Source organism: Anser anser (genome assembly GCF_964211835.1).
Source record: "Anser anser genome assembly, chromosome: 4".
Classification (NCBI taxonomy): domain Eukaryota; kingdom Metazoa; phylum Chordata; class Aves; order Anseriformes; family Anatidae; genus Anser; species Anser anser.
This window is the reverse complement of record NC_139724.1, coordinates 45570416-45591929: the sequence shown is the minus strand read 5'-3', so window position 1 is coordinate 45591929 and position 21514 is coordinate 45570416. Positions and strand designations below refer to the sequence as shown.

General features: G+C 40.2%; 2 long non-coding RNA genes across 2 annotated transcripts; both read right to left on the bottom strand.

The window, feature by feature from the left end:
- Window positions 1-2447: 2447 nt before the first annotated feature.
- LOC310899537 lies at window positions 2448-9636 on the bottom strand. The gene is made up of 3 exons (XR_014584369.1): window positions 5233-9636; window positions 3353-3436; window positions 2448-2586 (listed from the first exon to the last, which is right to left on the bottom strand). It is a non-coding gene; the product is annotated as an uncharacterized lncRNA (long non-coding RNA).
- A 6631-nt stretch (window positions 9637-16267) lies between these two features.
- LOC310899531 lies at window positions 16268-19664 on the bottom strand. The gene is made up of 3 exons (XR_014584362.1): window positions 19462-19664; window positions 18918-19102; window positions 16268-17970 (listed from the first exon to the last, which is right to left on the bottom strand). It is a non-coding gene; the product is annotated as an uncharacterized lncRNA (long non-coding RNA).
- Between the last annotated feature and the right edge of the window lie 1850 nt (window positions 19665-21514).

Genomic DNA, 21514 nt, shown 5'->3' with positions numbered 1-21514 from the left:
AAAGTTCAGGAGATATTGTTTTTCTTTCTTGAAAAACATAGTGCTTTCCTTCTTTTTTTCCTGCTAACACTACACATTCAGGCCTTCACCTCACTCAAAATCAATTTGCATAATTAATTTTTATATTAAAATGTATACTTTTGGATCAAGGCATTTTGGCAGGAGTGCATGCCAAACCCATATGTGCTATCCTATGACAGCTGTTCAATGACCACATCTCTTCCTATTCCAGCAATGTCCACTGGTCTCTGAGACCATCACTTTAACTTACGTGCTCAGGTTGCGTTGAAGAATATCACATTTAAAATAAGAATGTGTGGAACAAAGGCAGCGTAATCATTCCCGTTTTCCTGATAGGGATTAAGTGCTCAGAGAGGTTAAGGGGTATCAGCAGGATCAGGCACAGAGGTATTGCTGAGAAGCTGCAGTACAGGGACACATCTCATCCAAATGCAGCTTCATACGAGAGACGTCCTGAGCCTTGGCCACGCGTTCCCCCAGTGCCTGAAACATGGACATGGGACCACAGACCCTGCCAGCCCCACATCCAGCTCTCACAGGGTGAGTTCTCTTCTGTCTTAGCACTCAGAAAAATAAATAAAAATAAAAAAGATATTTTTCTAATTTATTTTATTGTTTTTGTGACTGCAAATGTGCGCAGCTACCTGTGGTTTCGTGATACTTGTGTCTCAGGCTCGGCTTTGCACTGCATGGCTGGGGGATGAGGAGGAGCAAATGGGAAGAGGTAAAAAGGTGATGCACATCTACATCTTCCACTCAAACAGATCCTTCACCTGAGAATAATTCATGGGGCTTAGGCTCTGTAATGCTAGATTGACTCTACAGTCACTGCATCTCTTTTCAAAAATTTCCACACGAGTAGAGGTCACATAATCTAGCTGGTGACAATTTGCAAACAAGAATATTTTTTGTTTGCTTGTTTTTGTTATCAGGGCATTTCTTTCAGTAAATTGCCTTAATGATAGGGTTTCCCCTCTCCCATTTAGGTATGGTGAAAAATGCAAAGCACAGCTATGAAAAACAGAGATAATATTATGGAGAGCTGGTTAGCTTTTGTTGCATTAAGTCCCTGAAGATCATTTATATTTTGTGTTTATGTAAATCTAGAAATTGACTATTAAATGTAAAGCTAATGTTGCCTGAATAGATGCTCAAATCATAGAAAGCTTAGTGTAGTTGGAAGCTGGCAAAGCTGTCTTATAAAAACTCTCTAAAATGCATTGGAATGTGCACAAAAACTATTTTTTTTAAATGAGAGAAAACAGGAAGAATAAGATGTCATGTGTCAAAAAAAAAAAAGTCATTTAAAAAGAAGGAATTCAGACTTCGAGAGAAGGAAAAAAGAATTGTTTTAGACATTTTCCTGTTCAGAAACCCCCAAACCCAAGCAGACTCCTTTTGTGGCAGACCGAGCCCCTGTGTAGTTTCTACCCGCATCACTCTGCCATCACCTATCTAAAGCCAGAGGTAGAGATTTCCAAATGTGCCTAAGTGCTGAAAGGCAGCTGCCAGGCTGTCCGCAGTATGTGCCCAGGTGGCAGCCCATCATGCTGATCGTCTCTCTGCCTCCTCAGGTGCCTGAGCTGTCTGGGGACTTTCTTGGTCACAAGCTGGGTGTGGGAAAATGCCTTCGTTCCTCTTTGCACTCACACATCTTACTCTGTGAGTGGTTCTTTTGGAATTATATATAAACGTGCTAGTATTTAAAATGCAATAATAATAAAATCTTATAATAATACAAATACCATGTATACATTATGTGTATCTAACATATTGTCTTAATATTTAATTTAGCTAACTCATTTAATATTTAATTTATTAATGTAGCAATACAAATACAAATATTATTAAAGGCAATAGAAAATAGTACTTGTTATTTTTCCATTCATATTTTCACTCATCTCATTACTCATTTACTGCTCACTTACTCACTGGGACAAAAATTGATTAAGTTGAGACAGGCAATAAAAAAATGTACATCTGTGAATAGAAACCAGACTCATGCCCCTGATGAGGTTAGCAACACACTGCACTGTCATAAAACAGAGATTATAGTTACCCTTAAGTCTTGTTTTTTGGGAAGCAAGGAGGGAAACACATAAGCACAAAGTGTATAACATAAAACTGAAAATCCACAGATATGTCCTACTAGCAGGGCAATACATGACGTTGCCATCCTTGGCAGGGAACAGTGCATAGCCCTGAAGATGCAGCAGTCATGGACAGCTCATTACAGCACAGGAAATGCAGTCACCCAAAGAAACAAGGAGGTATCTTGGAATGGGCTGTGGAAACTTTTCTTTCCACAAATGTTGACTGTTGTCAGTACCACCTAGTGAAAGAAAAAAAAAGAAAAAAAAAAAAAAAAGCAAGTGGGCTCAGAGGCAGAAAAGACAGAGTGCTCTACGCATGGTCTATGATTGCTTCACCCCTATCCTTCCTCAGTGAGGCAAGAGGATATTTTTCCCCCTTCATGGCTTCTGCTCAGCATGATGTAGTGCGATGGCAATATTGTAGTCGCACAGGTCCTGGCTCCCATTCTCTCTCTGCTGAAACTGCCATCACCTGCAGAGCGAAAAGAGCACAGAGCAAAATATAAAAATCTCTTGGGTGAGCTGATGACTGGAAAGGGTTTCATCTCTGGCTGCCTCTGCAGGGTACAGTTATTCCCCTCAGTCCAGTTATTCCCCTCAATGTGGCACGTTATCTTTCATCCTTTCATCCTACTCTTATTTTCTTAATATTTTGCCTGCTTCTCTCAGTACATTAGTCCTGCTTGCTTTTATACCTAGGACCTCTAGTCAGCTTAATTTGTCCTCTTTGTCATTTTGCTTAGAAAAGCACCTCAGAATTTTCTCAATTTATGTATTTCCAAGTATGGTTCACTATTACAGTATCTATTATATTGAGGTTGTATTGTCCTTACTACCCGCAAGGTATGTAAGGTTTCATTCATTTCAAATCTTTTATAATGGCCTAATTTCTTGAATGGATTGGCAATAAATTTCATTGCTAATAAGCCTGAATTTCAAAGCTGCCAAAGGCTTCATACAGTACTAGCCTGGTATAGCTTCAAATTTGTTTTTTTCAGACCCATATTTTGCAGAATACCTACTGCACAGACACATGCAATAACTTCACAATTACTAGGTTGTGTTCTTTCATTCCCCCCACTATTTCCCCCTTTTCTTTCCCTTGACGTCATCCCATGACCCAAGGGCAAATGACTACTTTGCACCAGTACTTGCCAACCAACATTGTAAAAGATGCCCTGTTGGTCTGAGAGGAGGCATATTCAGGAGGTAGGGTTCAGATGCTCACTCTTACTTACACCAAACATGTTCAGTGTAACTAAACCAAGTTTAGCGTTATTATTCTTGATTCTCAGAAGGGCATATGTGACCAAAATCAGCTCCTGTGAGTACACAGAATAAAATACACAGCTAATTATTATCTTCATAAGAAACAGCTCGGACTGGCACAGCCTCTTTAATTTCCCCTCCTGTAGTGTAGAAGAATAGCCTTCATAGATAATACAAAAGCCTCAGTGGGGCTATCACAAGTAAAACATTTCAAATAAACCCCAGAACTTTGAACAGTACCCTTATTTGTGACACATGACATGGCATGATATGGACATAAAATACCGGGGGTGTATTTCACCATCAAGTCCACAGTGGGTTATTAAAGAGGGCTGCTTCCTGATTGTTTTGCTACAATATAAACTTGTAAAAGTACATTAGCTCCTCATCAATTTGCAGTTTATTTCTGAATGTTTCCCAGTGATGTTCCCAACAGCAACGTGGGGAGGAGTGAAATGGCCATAGGGATTTCACAACAAATCCTTTGCAGAGACAATAATAATTTCCAATATGTATATTTATTTACTTCCATCATAATTGTTACGTCTGCTTTACTGACACTAATTAATTAAGCCTCATTTAATTCATTGTGCTCTCTGAGGAAGGTGATGTTGACATTTTGCGGCTAGCAATGCAGACAGATCTGGGGAATGCAAAGCTCCTGGCGGTGCCTCTGATACGAACTCCTCCAGCTCTCTGTACCCATGCCCGTGTGTGTAGACTCCATGAAAATGGAGCACCCTGGACCTGATCTTTCAGCATTCCTGAAGTCCAGAAATTGACAAAATAACTATTAATGATGAAGTTACAATCCATATTCTGAGTTAAGTAAACCCTAAACCCAGAAATAAATATATGTAGATAGCATACCTTGAATTTCCTCTCAGTACTCTCAGTGAGACCTGCTCCCCTATTTATTTGCTCATTTAGAGTTACATAAACTTGCCTGGGTCGAACTCAGATGTGATGGGAGAGATCTTCTGTTCTGGATCAGCTTAACATCAGCCCCCATGCCTGCCTTGCACATCACTCCTGTGTGTGGCTGCATGCCTTGTTTTACACAGAAGGGCAATCATGCATACAAATGCTGCTATAATTTATCCCAGAGTTGCTGAGCTGTTTACACAGGCCACTTTCCATCTATCCCTCACAGTCCACATCCTACAGAGGTGTTTTCTCTTGTTCCCAAAATATTATTCCTCATTAATTAAATTTTGGTAAAACAGCTGTATCATTGAGAACTGGAGATTCTTGATCTCCTGATAGGCTCTTTGCGGTTAGGAAAAAAAATCTTATTATTTTCCACACAGCAATATTACCTGGTGATTTAGTGTCAAAAGGGCACATGTTTACCACTGCTAGTCTATGCTCTGACTTGAGTTTGGCCATAATACCTTTGTAAGCTATCATTTTACAAGCAAAAGCTGTACCTTTCCTCCTGAAAGCTATTTCCAAGAACACTTCCTTTAAAGAGAAGTTCTTCTGTAATTGCACAGCTTGCAAGTCCTGCTCCCAGTCTGGCTTTGCTGATTACAGCACCGTTATGCCAGGCATGAGCAGGAGGCTCCCGATTGTTTCCTGCGGCACGATGTCGCATGCATTAACCATATCCTTGGCAACAGGGGGCTGCCCTACGGCCACTTCAGAAGGAAGAAATAAAGTGAATCGGAGTAAGCCATAGTCCCTGCAAAAAGGGGGAAGAAGAAAGGACAGAAAGAAAGGAACAGCCATGAAGTGGGGTCTGGGAAGATTAGGCACTGGTTTGACAACAACGACGCAATGAACTGAAATCCAAAAGATTAGTTGTCTACTTTCTAGCTGCACCAATAGTCATTTCTCTGCTAATTACCTTCCCTTTTGTGGAGGCGGTACCGTTAGCAGTATCACAGCGGTAGTGCCGTTGTACTCATGACAGTCTTTGGGTATGCATGAGGGAAAGCTTACACAATGAGTACGTTCGGGGTACATGCCACAGGATCAGCCACCAGACAGATTTCAGGAATGAGTCTCAATGCCTGAGTTTACTTTGTGTTGCTTGCAAACATCTCAGCTCTCGCATTTGGCAGAAAAAAAAAAAAAAAAAAAAAAAAAAGCACTGCATGTAATTTTCTGTAATGCTCCACGCAAAAACCCCATCAGTGGTTCATGGACAGCAGCACGGTACTTCCCCCAGCTTGAAATGCTCTCCTGTTCCTGCTGCCCATCCAGACAGAGAGGTTCTCCGAACAAAAGCCTGGTACAGCGAAGGCATGTGTGACTTCTCCTCCAGCCACTTCAGGCCGCAGATACTTGTCTCACTTTCTGCTGACGGCAAACCAGTCTTTGAAGGGCATAATCAGAGGCTTGTTAAAACACAAAAGAACCCCTCTTCCCATGCTGTCACTCTGTCCTTCCTGCAGAGCAAGTTATCAGCAAACACTTGCCAACACTTGACTGCAGGTGATTACAAGAAATAAGAAATATTTGGTCTCTTTGAATGCCTTCTGTCTCGGTCCTTACCCAGGGTGCCGCTTCCACTTGGAAATGTTTTTCACCACTGTTATCCGAAGCCAGCAGATTATAATAAAAAGGGCTGATTATGTAAAAACAAAGTGACATTGGGCTGTCAAAGCAAAATATCCTCACCACAAATCACAGCCTGGGCCTTGTGCCCGCAGCTGGATCGCAGAGCAGCAGGAATGCCTTTGTGGAGCCGGAGCATGCTGCCAAGCATCCCACTCAGCCCTCTGCCCAGCACTTGGTGGTGGGAGCAGGTCGGCACCTCCACACCACACAGCCTTCACTCCTGTGCACTGCTCGCTCCTGGATCAGAAAGGGCACGGGAGATGGATAAGGAGTGTGAGTAGGATATATGTGGCGTTAATGTAAACAGTCTGGAGCAAAGCACTGCCCCACAAACGTGTTTGATGTGTAATAGAAGCCATGCTCCTCTGCATGAATAAATTGTAGCTCAGCAAAAACCATAGACTTTTGCTAAGGGTTTGAATTTTATACATAGTTCTTTCTCCTAGATCATGTTTATATATAAAATAATAAAAAGAAGAATATATGATTACGTGGATTCTTTTTCTTTACATGAATGCAGACACGCTGCCGCTAGCCACAAGCTTCATTTTACACCACGTCAAAGGGAGCAGCCTTCAGTCCTTTGCCTTTTACTCCAGTTTAGGACTGACACTACCACTGATAATTTCAATAGAACCTATTACTGAAAAAACCCTGTACCTCCTGCTACATAACCAGGACAGGGTTCCACTCACCTAACGTTAGCTGTCTAAGACTTGGGCACTTAGGCTAAAGCTGCTTGTTTTGGCTTTTCCTATAGTGAACGGAAGCCAGATATTTCTCCCCTGTGCAAATGTCCCCTTCATAGCATGGCTGTAACACGGGGAGCTCTCTAGAGGTACCTATTTTTCTACTTATTCCAGTGGAGGGAAGTAGATAATCCTTGACTCCTAATCAGCTGAAGCTGGTTAATTATGATCTTAAATATTGAATTACTACAGCATCTTAATCTGATGTTTTATTGGGTAATTTTGTGAAATTTCTCCCCCCATTTTATTATAAAAGTGTACAGAAATGTGTAAAAGCATTCCCTCTTGCAGGATAAGGTTTTAATTTTAATTTTGATAGCATCAGTAACAAAAACTATAATTTCAGAAAGGCTGCTATTACTGTCAGCATAAAGTCAGCAGTCAGTTTTGGGTTGGAGAGTTTGGTTTTTAGTACAGCTTATTACTAGAATGAAGATGTGGCTTTGATAAATTAGGAACACACCCAAACTACAAATCAGAGATCTTGCTGACTTCCAAAAAACTCCTCCTTGTCTTGCAGTCAGCTGAATTCTTTTTCTCTACTCCATTTATTTATTTATTTTTGGAACTCCTGGCAATTTCTACTCTAGCTGTGCTAGTTAAGACGATTGGTATCTGTAGGTTACTGCCAGAAGGAAAAAAAATATAGACTTTTATTTCAGAGAAGCCCTGTAACGAAGAGGATCTGGAGAGATCATCATCCTGTAGTAAAGCAAATGACTTGAGAAGAGCTGGGAAATGCATTCTGAATACCAACATTCTTGGACAAGATCAGGGCTCTGAAAGGTCACTGTGTCATGAAAAATGGGGTTCATGGAAAAGGTGGTAAACCCACTTTTTTATATGGAATAAATCTCTTAAAAATGGAGAGTGAATGAGTTTAGATAAAATTCAGAATAAATACCAGAAATTCTTTCTGGAAAATTCTAAAGAGACAAAAAAAAAATAAATCCAAAATTATTTTGATCCCGGAACATAAGCATTCATTGCAGAGGATGGGTTATCTGTATCTCTTCTTCAAAAAGTGCCCAAGTAAGTGATCTGAGATGTTAGAGAATCCATGATGTGGTTCTCTCTGGACCACTTGCTCTTACTTGAAAATTGTTCTGAATTATGTAGGCAGAAACTAAAACCTTTATCTTCTGCAGCTAAGCAAGTAAAGTTATATTTATATATCATAATTGTAAACTGAGAAAAATGAGTTTGTTTTAAAGTGGAATGGATTTTGTCAGAATCTCAAAACCTTTTCTGAAGCTGAATTGTCATCAAACCGCACTAGTTCTTTGTGATTATGCAAAGAGCAAACTGCTTTTTCAAGCTAATGTTAGATTGAGGTTTATGCTCTTTAATTGCCTGCTTGTAAAGGAAGAGTACTAGGACGTGTTAGAGAAAACAAACCAGATTATGGTCTTGCACCCTTTGATTCACCAGAGCCAGAAGGCAATAGGGCCCTGGGTTAAGCTAAAGAAGAACATGAAAAGTATGTGGTACCCACTGGCAGATGTACCATAGTGAGTGTGGTGAGTAAGCAGCCTGCTGACCTAGGTGAAAGAGCTGTCATCCAGCCAGATCTGAGACTGTACATGCACATGTGTGTTACAAAATCAATGCCAAGCTCAGTGGCAAAAAAGCCCCACCCGATAGTTTGTAGGCCTGGAAATACCCATTTTTCTGTGACCCCTGGCGGTAAGTCTGACTGACGACATCTTGGAAAAAGCAGCAGCAGATCTGAAGCCCCACCTTCTTGTTTCCTAAAATTGTTTGTTCAATACAGCAAATAAAGGAGAGATCACAATGGTCTCTGGCCTTTCTGATAGTGTGTGGCTGCTTTCCATGCCATATCCTATAAAAAAGATGGTCCTCGCCCTGCCAGCTTTCCCTAGCTCCCACAAGACATGCAGGTCACTGTCACCTTGTTCCTGGCCAATATCAACCAGATTTTTATTTTTGAAAATAAGATATGGCAGAGGTACTCAGTGAACTGACTTTCACTGCCCTAACTAATATTTTCAGGTGGTATTTCGTGCATCCTCCTCAGAGCCTCATATTGTATACAGACACATAAATTTTAAAGAGAATCATGACACTATATTTTCCCCACTTTGTGATCCATGGTATGACACGTTTACTAAAACTATTCCTTTGTCTGTTTTAGTTATGAATTGTGGGCTGAAATGTCTTTAGAATCTCTTCAGGAGCTTGCATGCGCTTTCTCTAAAACTGATAGATGCTCGTTTCTCCTGCTTTACTCTGAAAGCTCAAGCTGTAAATCTGTAAAATGTGATCTCCTGAAATGGGGAGGGAGGACATACAGTACAGTAAAACTGCTTCTATTTGTTTCAACCTCTTCGTTACTACCTTTCTTTTCTATTAAGAAAAATCGATATTCTGTTATCCCTGGTCAGTAGTAGATCTCAAACCAAATCACTTCTCAAAAGCAATTTTCCATTTATAGTCTGGCGTAACCTTTGCCCATGTAACCCCCAGCTCTGTCCCTCTCCAGGCAGCACTTCCCGCATTGGATCCCGCATCAGATGCCTCTGGTGGGGCAAGGTTTAACATCTGAAGGCCACTGAATCAACCTTTACAGCATTGTTTTGCTGATACAAATCCCTTATCACTGATGGGTATTTTAGCTGTTACAACTTACACCTGTAATTCCTGTTTACTGAAGAAGGAGTGTGTTTTAACCACATTGGTGTAACTTCTGACTTTCCTTAACTCTTCCTTTTTTAATTTTTCACCTATTTAAAAAACAAAGACGCAATTAAAGATTCACCTGTGACCCAGGCAGAAGATTAGGCAGAACATTTCTCTGGTTATATCCCACTGCTGCCAAAGCAGTATGAGATGTAAGGGAGGGACAGTGTGTGTCTAACAGCGCCTCAGGAGCTGGCAAAACGTCAGGTGTGCCAAGATATGGAGGGCTAGGCCCCATAGCTCTGTCTTACCAGCAGTAGTTAACTATTCAGGACTCTAAGAAAAAGTGAACACAGTCTTTTGATGTTGCTTCCCAAGTACAAACTCTGCTTCTTGACTTCGAAAGGTAGCAGAGAATAAAACTTGTTCCTGTTCAGACTGTCATGTTCTGCAGCAGCAGCTACTGAAAGCTGTAATTTCCATCACTGGAGTGGGGGGCTGGTCCACCTGTGTAGTCCTTGGTAGCATCTCATACCGAGTGGACCCCAAATGTGTACCAACATATTGTAAACATCTGTCCATGTTCCAGAGCAGCTACTCAGCAGCTAGTGGGACCAAACCAGACAAAGAAAACTATTAAGTAATTGGAATTGAGGCTATACAGGCAATAGGACTATTTTAGCATCAATTTGTAGCACAATTTGTAATAATCCAGAAACAGAAACTCCAGCTACTGGGACCATAACAAGATTTTCTCAATGTTTTCACCACGGAGAAGCTTTGAAGAGAGCAAGATAAAATAAAACAGGAAGAAAGAGGAAACTCAGACTGTGCCATGTGCAAAGGCATGTCCACAACACAGGGCTCCAGGAGAGATGTTTTCCCTTGAGGAATTTCTGATACATTTATTGTTGGAAAAGCTGAAAGAAACAGGAGAGCTCAGACTACAATTTTGACTAGCATATATCTCAACTCAAACTATTTCTAAGCAGATATATGGTATTTAACTGTGAAATGAGCTGCATTGCTGATATTCTTTTAAATTTAGAACTAGAAAAATGTGAAATCCATTAAGCCAAGGCAAGTACTACTTACTTTATACTGCTGCTTACTTTAATATGTTAGCATGGATCAGCACAAAAGATAATATCAATTGCTCCTTTGTTGTAAGTGAGAGGAGTTTTTTTGCTTCACTTTCTGAAATTAACTGCTTTTTGCAGAATGGAGACACCAGGACTAGGCAGTTGGTAAGTGGCAATCAGCTGCAGTTAGGTTTTGCTACAATGATTACTTAATCTTCTTGGCATCTAAGGACAGAAATTCACAGGGAGAAATCCAACAGTTTTTAAGATGGGGTGAAAAATTCCAACCTCACCATGTTGCAGAAGAGGAGAAAGTCTATGGGCGCCACTGGAGTTACAGTGACTTGACAACAGTTTAGACAGAAGGCGATGCATCATGTTTAAACCCTTGAAATTAGACAGTAACAGCAGGACTCCATTTAACAGGAAAGCTGCAGCTTTCTGTCTTCTGATACATACATAAATCAAGCCTTTTATCCCACGTTCATCCTGCCTTGCTGTGACGCTTGACTAAGCTTCCCAAGGTGAGTGCCTACCAGCCCCAGACCCCATCTGTACGTGGTGCAAACTGGCGGTGGCAAGAAGCAGCTCAGCCCAGCCAAACTGTGCCTCTGCAAACATTTCTCTCCCTCACTGCCAGTACAAAGAAGTCCTAACCTGAGCACTTCAGCTACATGTGTGCAGTTAGATAGGATGGCTGCAGGGATCAGCAAGTGCAGGATGCAGTGGATAGACCCCTGGGTCAGGGGTGGTGTTAAGCCTGGGATGGCAAAGAGCAGCACAACATAGCACCATGCGGGTGTTACCTCTGTAGAGGCTCCCGTTCCACGTCCACGTTCAGCGTGCAGAGAACAGGATCAGAAGTCTCTTCACCTCTAGTACGGCTGAGTCAGCCTCTGTTGAAAAGAAAATATGCATGAATTTGCTTCTTGCAAACAGCCTCCTGCTAATAGGAAACTATTTGTGACGTCTCTGGCTCTAGAGAAGTGCCAGGCACAATTAATATTGTTTAACAAAGCATTTGGCTTGCCTCTGATGAACAAGAAAGGTCAGAGGCTGGAGACCTATGTTGAAAGCTAATTGCTGAAGTTTTTTGTCTGGCTTGTGTTAGATACTTGGCTCCTGTTATACAAGTTAGAAAGTGCAGAGGGCCCTGAGTGCAATATTTTAATTTAAGTGCTTACAGTACAAGAGAGAAACAATTCACTGATCGTCTCATTAGAGGCTTAGCTATTTACATCTGGACAGCTTTTCATCTTTGATCTTTTAAGAAAAATGAATGGAAGTTTAGGACATGTTTATTTACTTTTGTAAAGGCCTGAATCCAAGCAAAACACGCTTATATCTGGGAAATAACAATGAGAGGTTGTAAATGTATTAAATACCTCTGACTAGCACTAGATACCGTAACGGAGATTTCCAAGGTTAAAGAATTCAAGAGTGCTGACTCCTGGTTTCCATTTGACTCCCATTAAAAACCTCATTTCTATGCTACTAAACTAAACAATATACTTCTCCCTGTGGGCACATGAATGAGCTATATCGTCATTGTTTGGTTTTTATTTTTTCCCCTTCTAGTCTTTCAAAAAACTGCAAGCATTTTACCCTCAAAATTTCATGAGTAGAGAAATCTCTGCTCCCATCTATTGGTGAGCAAGAGAAGAATGCCCATAAAACTAGTTAATCTGTTCAGTTATTCATCCAGATCACTGGAAGGACAGATAATACAGAGAGGTAGGGGCTCTCTGATACCACCTGTTAGTTAATAAAAAATATGGCCTTTCTATGTCTTTCACTACTCACTCCTACAGTGGCATTTTGGGGAGATAACAGTTACATTTAAATAAGCAAAGCCCTACCACTCTTAGCCTTTCGTACTGGCAGGACTCCTCTGTAAGAGCTCTGGCAAAGGATTTAACAAGTAGCCTTGATGGAGAGACGTGGTCATGATGGAGCTGAACACAGGGAAGTTTTTTTTACTCAAACCATCAGTAACAGCAGCAGAACTCAGACATTATCACTGAAAACTCCTTTACTGAGCCATGAAATAGAATGAGATCTTTAGATGGGGCTTTAGGAAGGGAATTCAGAATACAACAGTGTATGGATTTGCAGGGGGTTGGAAACAGGCCTGCCTAAGCAGGATTCAGAGTTCTGAAGCTGCAGTGTCCAAATACTGCTAAACTACAGTGAAATTTAGCAGATAGGGAAGGAGAAATGGTTTTCAGAAAGAATGCATGCCTACACAAAATTCACAGCATCAGCTGGCGACCAAGACAAGGGACAATTGCCAAAGGTACTAAATGAGTAGATGGTTTTATTTATTGTGCATTGTTTCTCAGAAGTTAATGGTATCTTTGCCTTGCCATTAATGAAGGCCTCTTTGTCCAAAGAGTTTCATACTTGCAACTATTGCCTGAAGGTGCTTGGAAAACACTGTGGGTTGGAAGTGAGACAATGCTGTATGCTAGTTTTGAAGGGAGGGAGTCATATTTTGAACACAGCCTTGTCGCTAGCAGGAGCTCTAGCTGGGTTCTCGGTATTCAAACATTAGATGCGGTGGCAATATCCCAACTAGGTGGAGCAGAAAGCAGTCAAAAGAAAGTAAATTACTGAATTCATATGGAAGGCCTGAATTTCTGAGCTCATCAGCTTCTTCACTTGAATTTTCTCAGCATCTTAATCTTAAATGAAGCCTCACTGCTATTGTTAGAAGCAACATTCAGTTCTTGCCATACTCTCATCTGTGGTCATTGCTATTCCGAGACCATTAGGAAGAGGTGCAAGCATGGTAAGGAATGTAAAAGAGGGCTGGGGGTAAAAGATGTTGCTGAATAAATCAATACTGGGATGAATACAATTCTGAGACAGAATATTATTCAGCAGAATAGTTTATCACTAAAAACTGGCATGCTGCAGTTGAACTGAGATTTTCTAAAGAAAAGTGCATCTACAGACAGCTGACAGATGAGTTCACATTATAAAAGACTGTTCAGGAGTTCATCCACTGAAAGGGCATTTATGGGCTTTACTTTCTCACGGTCCCACTCTGGAAAGAGTTACTCTGCTTGTAAGAGTTACACAGCCCATGCATATCCTCCTATTGTTTCAAGTTAAGGGAACATCAGCTGTTTTTTTCTATTGTGAACAGGGGCAACGATGGAGGGCTAATTGGTTCTGTTCAGCTAAATGTCTGTTTTATGAGGCCAGGCTATTGCATGCACCGATGCTGGACAATGGGACAACAGTCTGAATCTGTGATCTCAGTTAGACAATGAGCATTTAGGCCACTTCTGAGGGATTTGGCAACCAAACTCCTTGTTCCTTTTTCCACACAATTAAAAAAAAAATAAAAAATTAGGTAATTTATAGTGGATAACGATTATCCATGGTTTGGAAGGAATTTGTCTGACAAAACCTCCTTTGCATCTATAGCACAAACTGAGTTTACTGGAAACTTGTTATCAGCCAGAGGAAGCAAGCTTACAACAGAAATTTTAAGGTGCACATTATTTGTTAATTTGTCCGTGTTAGATACAGACAAGGATACATAAGGGCCACTCCAAGCAAGCAAAATTGCGGTATTGCTAAAGAAAATTTGTGCATCTCTACCACTTGATGAGAACATAGTGACCAGGTACAGAAACACTTATTTCCAAAATAATGGACTCCCGTTCTTTTGTTGTGGCTTGCTTGTCATTTTAAAAAGGGCCAGTGATCATGTGCCACATTCTCCAAGAGGCAGTCTCTGGGTCTGCTGGAATCACACTTTACTACCTCTGTGACAAAAAAAACGAATACTACATAAATGTCAAGCAGCCAGCTGATTCTGTAGCATTGGGTGATGTGTTTATTCCAGTTTCCCTTTCTTTCTTGTTGAGATGGATGCTTGAACAGCACAGGCAGGGTCTCAGGGATGTTGAGAGGCAGAGGTGAAATAGTATATGCAGCCAATTCCTTAATCATGACCTTTCTAATTTAATGAAGAAAATTAAAGTAGCCCTGTGGTTGTTCTAGTCTGTACAAGACCCTTATTTAGAGCAATACTACCCCCCAGAACAGGGGAAGTAGGAAGGTGGTGCGGGTCACCTCTGAGCACCTGCCTCTGAGGCAGATGATTCGGAAGATTAAAGCTTGCTCTTAATATAGAGCCCCAGAAATGGTATCATAGTTTAACAGGACAGAAAACATAAAGGGCATTTTACAAATATGCTGCCATAAGACAATCATGTTATTGGTTAATAGAAATTTTTTTTTGGCTCGGGAGGGAGAGGTTCAGCAACCTATGAAGCTGGGAGTTCACATGCTGTTTGAAGACAATGGATTTGTCTTTCTGTAAATTTAGGTCACTGGCAGAATATGTTCTTTTTTGGTTTTGCAGGGGTACAGTTTAAAAACATGTAAGGAGTTAGAAAACAAAGGATGGGGTTGGAAGATTATTTTATGTAGCACGTTTCATAGAGGCCCCTTTCCGGGAAAGAAAGGAGTGCATCATAGCTCATTATGCAAGGTAAATACAGTGCTTCCCTAATGCGTCTTGTTTTTTGTTGGTTTGTTTGTTTCCCTGACATGCCATATCTGTCCCTTCAGCTGCCCCTCCTGCAGCCTTAGTCTCTTCTGTGTCCCCCAGCCCCTGGGAAGCAGGGCTCAGCCCATGGTAGGGTCGGTGCCTGTGAGCCTGCACTGTCCCCAGGGCTCCTGGGCAGAGACCTGGCCATTTAGGGGTGCTGCAGGGTTTTCTTCCAGCAAACTTTTGAAACATGGTTTGAATTTTGGGTAGTCCTGTGTGCACACAAGCAGTTGGACTTGATGATCCTTGCGGATCATCAGGGTAGACCCTTCCAACTCAGGATATAACTGTATGAATCCCCTGGGAAAAAGAAATAAACCTTAAAAATATCTGAATATACTCATAAATAAAAATATTGTTTGCTTTTAATGTGTTCTTTCATTTTTTTGTGCCATACTGTGTGTGCATCAGCATCGAAGTTGCTGCCAGGTATTTGGTTAATTCCAAAATTGTCATGAATTTGAAGCATCGGTATCTATCTGAAAAATCAAATGTTGTTTCCTTTAGTTTACATCATTACTCTGAAAATTCTAGTGATCCCGGTTATGCTGGAGAACATAAAACCATGGAGCTCTGATCATACCAGCCTGAAATCCAAGCAGCCCCTGGCTTAGGAGGGGTCTGGGACACCCTTCGTTTTCTGCCTTCTACAAAGGAAGGGCCTCTTGAGGGACTGTAACAAACGTAGTCTCACTTAAAAGCCCCTTTTGAAAATTTAGTGAGCTCAGTCTTAGAAAGAGTTAACACTCAGCTCTTTTTACCCTGTGGCAGTTGCAGGATCTCATTGCTTATAACCATCATAATTTCCAGCTTAAATTTAGTTATAGGCAATTTATCCCTGCTTGTTCCTAATACCAATGTTGCTCTTAGGTTGCTGAAGTAGCATTTCTCCCTTGATACTTATCTCCAGAACATATTCAGTGACAATGACTATAACCCCTCTTAATTTTGTTAGGCTGCAGAGGCTGTGATCTTTGCTTTTCTCTTGTATAATAGATTTTCCACTCCTCCCATCATCCTACCAGCATTTCCAGCATCCATCTGAGATCATCTTTCTTAACCACGGATGGTCAGAATTTTGCACAGCCTTCCACGTGTAGAGCGCTCTTTTCAGGGCTTCATGCAAAGGTGCTAACACTTCCCTGTCTCCACCTGAAATATTTCTCCTGATGAATCCAAATGTCACATTTAAATTGGATTGTGTTATTGTATTTGTATGATTCCCTGCTGCCGAGAGCTCATATTCTTCATGGGGTCAAGCAGAACACCTAGATCTTTTTCTCACCCTTGCTGTAACAAGTTACATCAATGAAACAAATCACAAAAATCTTATAGACTGAAAACTGATTACCAAAAAAAACTTGTAAAATAGCCGTTTTTCAACAAATCTTTGGCAACCTATCTACTGAAACTGGAATTACATCTGGATGCAGTGAATGTGCATGAAGTGAATCATTTAATCAGCTTGGTTAAAGAGGCAAAAAGTAAATGTTCGTCAGATATTATTGTGACTTGCGAACAACAACAAAAAACATTTTTATTACCACTTATTGTTTGTATTGCATTAATGCCAGGTAGCCTTCCACCAAAATGAAACTTCTATTGCACTGGGTCTCAAACAAACATAAATTAAAGCAAAACAAAAGACTCCTCAGCCGTGTACTCTAAAGTGGGGAAAAAAATAAATATGTCCAGAGAAGGTGGGCGTTTAAGTCTAGTAACAGTTGACATTGGAAATAATAACCACACCATATGGTTTCATTTTACGAATGTTGATGTGTAACCACTTGAAGCAAAAATGTATAGCAACTGTAAACAAATACAATACCATGTGAAATACTACTACTTTCTAAAAACACAGGACCCTTCTCGTCACAAACTTGCACAGGAACTCGAGCATATATTTTTGCAGATTAACTGTAAATTTGGCTTGTCTCCCTGTCCTTTCCATTTTTGAAATGGAAAAGAGGATAGCTGGTGACTGCTCTCCAAACCACCTGAAAGCTGTGCATCCACACAACATACAGCCAGGGGGCTGAGCACCTTCCTTCACAGAGAAGCTGGGGATGAACTGGCTGCGTTATGAAAAGATTAGGAAGTACAAAGTAGGTATTAAAAAGTACATTGGGGGCAATTGGGGCTGCTGACAGTGGGAGGCAGAGAATGGTTTTTGTTTTAATTTGTAACTGGAATTTACACTGAAACTTGTTCTACAAGAGCAGACATATTGTTTGAAAGACACTATCTCCTTGAAGATCTGTGTTACTCTCTTCATAATTACCCTCTGCAAAGGCTTAAAAAAGTCAGATGGAAGAAAAAAAATGGATTTAAAACTCACACAAAGCAGATTGAACTGAAGTCTGATTTAGAATCAGTTTAAAAGCTAACCATGCTACTGCCAAAGTTTCATGTCTTTGGAGAAAAGTGAACTTTTAGTAATTAGTACAATTGCTGAGATTTCAGAGATTCCCAGTGTGTGTGTGTATATATATATACATATATATATATAAATAAAATTAAAGAGGAAACAAGAATCAACATTTTAAAAGTGTAAAAAGAATTTTCTTTGTTAGACTGACCTAAGGATGGTACTCTAAATACAATGTTGGAAGCATTGCTAAGAAAAACCTCTAGCACAGAAAAGTCCTCCAGCAAGAAACAGGAAATGGTGCTTTCAGCTAGTTATAATAACAAGTTATTCACAAGGATCTCTGACTTAAAGAGTTTATTCTTACAACCACTGTATTGCATAGTAATTCAAACAATAGCTCACTGCAGACACTGCTCTTTTTAAAGGAGTGCACCAAACTGCTACGGATCACCCCAGTGTGGTAAAAGAGAACTTTGTCCATCAGAGGGAAGGTGGCTCAGCAAAGGAAAACTGGTGATGCTCACTTGATTTATTCCAAAATAGTTGGGTCCGACTACCTAAAAGGCACCAGAGAGATGAGGGAAGGCAACCATCCCAGCTGGTGGATGATCTATATACGAAGACAGAAAGCAGTTACAAGCCTGGAGGCATTTTTCTGTAATTGTGCAAGGTACAGAATATGAAAAACATCCTAAAAAGAATGCCACAAAATCCACAGAAGATTGCTACATCTTACTTTCCATTTCAGAAAGGCAGAGACTGCGATAGAACAGAACTTAGTGGACTTTGAATAGACAACATTTATTTTTTTTGCCAGATTACAGGCTCAAAAGTTACTCATCTAGTCCAATGTAGTTACTTTTAATGAGACTATAGGTAGTTTAAATTGCCAATTTTCCATTAAATTATTTCATACTACCCCTTCATCCCTTAGCACAATTTGAAGTTTTGCCCATTTATAGACAACGTTGACAAAATTAGTGCAACATTTTGAGACCTATTGGAAAAAATATATATTATTTTTTTCCACTGTTCCAGAAGAGTTTCCAGACAGAAATGGCATTGCTTAGCAAGCGTCACATAAACCACTGGCACACTCTAATAGATTCCTCTCTGAAAGTCAACTTAATTAGGTCTAGATATCTAATTTGAAGAGTGGTTCCCATGAGAGGGTTACAGCCGTATGATGGCTTTCATCCAAGTTTGTTCATTACATATATGTAAAAGCTAGTGTAAATAAACTATTCCAAATAGAGATGACATACCTTCTGGATGACTGTCCTGGTTTCCATAAACTTCAAGTCATGCAGACTTGAACTAGCAGCTGACAAACTCAGCAAGGCTGATTTCAAATTAACTGTGGTAGCTGTCACACTGCCCACAGTGTAGAAATCACAATGATTTGCATAGAAATAGATTCAAAAATCAGCTCCTTGGCTTGGGGCAAACTCTAGACTACATGGCTTTCAGTCCCTTCATAGGTAGTTTAAATCTAGCTCAGGTGTACCTCGTTTATCTGCAGTCACATTGGATAATCCAGGTCCAACCATTACTCACCGTATGATATTGGCATAACCTGAGGAGAGCTGTGAGCCACTATTTCTGGAGGTGACTTCGCTGTGCCAAAGGATACTGCTGCCATTCCCAGTAGTGTGATTCTGAGTGATGATGAAGACCAACTCAAAGATATTCTCATACATTCAAACTAGAGCTGACTGCACACAACCAGGGGAGATATTTCTCTAAATGCAAGGACAACAGAGAATAATTTCAATACTGGATACTTCAGAAACACACAGAACAAAAACAAACAAACATAAAAAACCGTTTTTATCTATTCTTCTAACACAGTTCTCTGAGCACAAACACGTCCATGCAGATGAGTCCAGGTAGCAGAGAGCCCAGGAAAACCAAGTTTGGATCTTCATTGAAACTCCACTCAGTAAACTTCTAATCAATTTGCAGGAAACACTAATGGTCTTTTTGCTGCTAATGCACTTGTAGCAGCCTCCTATCACCTTCTTATACCCCTTAGTTTTAGCTCTAGCCAGGCTTTGGCCTTCCCCATTTCACTATTAAGTACCCAAGCAAGTGAGCACACCCCTGCCCTTGATGGCCCATGCTTGTTTCTGCTTCTTGGGTGGTTGCATTTCCATTTCAGCCCATTAAAAATCTTCTTGCTTAGTCAGGAGAGCCTTCTGACATAGTTTTCTGTCTTCATGCACAAGGGCTGATTTGGTCCTCAGCTCTCAGAAAAATTCACCAGCTCTCTTAAGCACCTTTACCCCTTGTAGCAGCTTCCCAGAAGATCTTAATTAGCTAGCTAGGCTTGCCTGTGTAAATCATGATCTGATTATTCCTACAGGTGGTTCCAGTAACTTTTTAGAACAATGTTTGAGTTATCTGACAGGAAGAACAGGAGTTAGTTTTCCTGGATTTCTTTTACACTCAGCTTGTTTTTTATTCAAATTTCAAATATTCTTGCCTTCCTAATTTGAACCAAAATATCTGGACTAATAAGGATAATTAGATTTTTTTCTTTTTAATCTAACTTCTTGTAGTGAAATTTAACATTTTCAGAAAACAACATGAATTTTACAAATGAATCTGAAATGGCAAAATTTGAGCGCAACTCTTCTTCATGTCTAGCTGTTGCCACTACAATGGGCCCAGTAATAACTGGAAGGAAGAAAATTAAAAACAGTGAAAAAGCCAGATGTGCCTTTTGTCCCATATTATGCCTGTGGCTTAATACACAGCTGCATTGTGCTTAACTAAAAAGCAATAAAGGCATTGCAAGAAGTACCATGAATGAGTCAGCATTACCCCCTGAAGATTGGCTTAGTTACTGGAATCTTTCTGGTGGAAATGCTTGTTATTTCTTATATTCAGCTTTGTTTCCAGTGCTCCACATCCAGAAGTTCCCAGTTGGTTGGTACTGATGTAAAGAGCTACCAAAGGGTCTAGGCTGAGGTCATGAGCAAGATCACAGCCAAGTCCTAGCATTTCAGAAGTATATATGCACCACAGAGAGGGTAAACTCAGAGGATGTTGGCACAGCAGCAAAAACTCAAAGATGCCTGGTCTTAACCAGGGACTTTAAAGTTAAGAATAGTCTAGCTTGGAAAAAAACATGAGGGCACATGGTTAAAATGTGCAAAATGTGGACAAAGAAGACAGCACTGAATTATGTGCATGTCCTGGAACTTCTTGTACGAGGAATTTTGAGATACTGCAAGATATGAGACATTCTTGAGACAATTACGTTTCTCGTGTCTCTGCAAGGACTTAGGACTTGATCAGTTTAAACTTTTGGAAGTTGCAGTTCCCTGGAGACAAGGTAACACATTAAGAACTGCCGCAAGATTGCTCTGCACCTTCTCATCTATCAGGAATTCCAGTCTGAGTGCCAGAACAGTGGGATATATGACTGAGTCTGGTACTCAGTACATTGATATTAATCTTCCCTATTTCTGTTTGCTTTTGACCAGACCTGAAATTCCTGGTTCAAATTTTCCTTTTGTCATTTGGATATAAATGTTGTAATAAAATGTCATTAAATAAAAAATAATAATAATAAAATCAGTCAAAAAAGGCAGGAAGGAAGATTTAGCAAATATGTTCAAAGTTTATTCTATTCCTTAGGGTCTGATATTTAACTTACTGTATAAGTTTTGAGGAAGTATCCCACAATACTTAAAAATCTTCATCATAAACACAGAGTACTGCAGGAAGTAGCAAGCTTATCAGAGATCTTTACATTGCCTACAGTATCAAATGTTATGTTCACAGGGAGACCGGACAAACAAATTGGCAGAATATGTCATTATAGTCTAGACTGAAAAGAAGTCCCCTGAAAAATTAATTTCCAAATATTCAATGCATCACATTTTATATATTCTATCTACAATAGTGCAGCTTTTCACACACCCTTACTTTAAGAAAAATACAGATAAATACTGTTGAAAATAGAAGGAAAGAAAAGGAATAGTTGTGCTCTTTTTTTATCTAACTGCATGCTTTCCCCAATGCAACTTGAAGCCCCATTCAGCAGAATATTTACATATGTGCCTATGTCATTCAGACTGCCCACACACTTCCTGTGCTCACTGGAGCTCGTCTGATGCTTTAAAATAGGTGTTGAAATGCACTAT